A 1,193-nucleotide genomic window follows, 5' to 3' on the forward strand; every position below is an offset into this window, starting at 1 on the left:
CTGGCCTCAGAGCACCCTGGGGTGTGATGGCCTCGTTTGCGTCCTGGCAACTACAGTGACTTGGGCCCCAAGATTTGCTTTTCTCCTATTTTGTCCTTCCTACTTTGGAGAGACTACCTGCGTTCACATAATCTTGTGTGTGGATTTCTGGGCATTCGCCGATCCCAAGGAGAAAGTGCCAAGGATCTCTGAGGCCAGTAGAGATGTTGGGGTCACAAAACTTCTACCTTGTTTGAGCAGGATTTGGGGCAGTCCTGAGCAGTGAGTTCCTACAGGCACACATGCCATGCACTGCTCTGAGTAATTGTCTATATGGACTGTCGAGATCTCAATCCTAGTGGTCATGTGCTGTGGGGTTGCAGCGGTGAGCGTGCAGTGGTTTTTGCTACACCCAGGGATAGCCTTTTGGATCGTACAAGTCTGTGTTCAGGTGATCCTCTCTACAGTGCTCACTGGACCAGTGGTGCTCGGATTGGCCGGGGGGTTACCAGGAAAGGCAGATACATCCAAGAACCTTCTGTAAAAGTTCCTCCCACTTTAGCAGATCCAGTTGCCTTATGTGATTTTTTGGGGCCCATCAGTCATGCGTGTGCATGGAAGCTGGTTCATTTGGAATGGAGAGGCCCTGCGACAATATAGGACCCTGGTACCTAGCCTCAGAGTAGTGGGAATGAGGTTAAGATTGACTCTGACTCCCACCCTTTTTGTGTTGACTCAGAATGCAGTGACCTTCCATGACGTGGCTGTGAACTTCACCCCGATGGAATGGTCATGCCTGGAGGCCTCTCAGCGGAAGCTCTACAGTGACGTGATGCTGGAGACCTACCAGCATCTGCAGGCTGTCGGTGAGATCAGTGTGGAGCCAACCTTGTCTAAACAGACCCGCGTGGGCTCCCTGGGGTTGGGCGGCAGATGTTTGCAAGCGGCGCAGGTGGATTAAATCCCAGGCATCCCATGTCATCCCCAAGCACCAGCAGCAGTGATTTCTGAATACAGAGTTAGGAGTCACCCCTCAGCATGGCCAGGTGAGACCCCAAAGTAGACAAAAACCAACAAAATACTGTGCTGATCAACCCCCTGTCGGCCATACACAAGGTCAGGTCTAGAGTATTTGTGGTATTTTCTTGGGTCTTACCTCTCGAATAACTAGAAATATGTGGCATTTTTGAAATGGACATTCTGTTCATGCTTTT

Source organism: Sorex fumeus, unplaced genomic scaffold, assembly GCF_029834395.1.
Source record: "Sorex fumeus unplaced genomic scaffold, SorFum_2.1 ptg000134l, whole genome shotgun sequence".
Taxonomy (NCBI): domain Eukaryota; kingdom Metazoa; phylum Chordata; class Mammalia; order Eulipotyphla; family Soricidae; genus Sorex; species Sorex fumeus.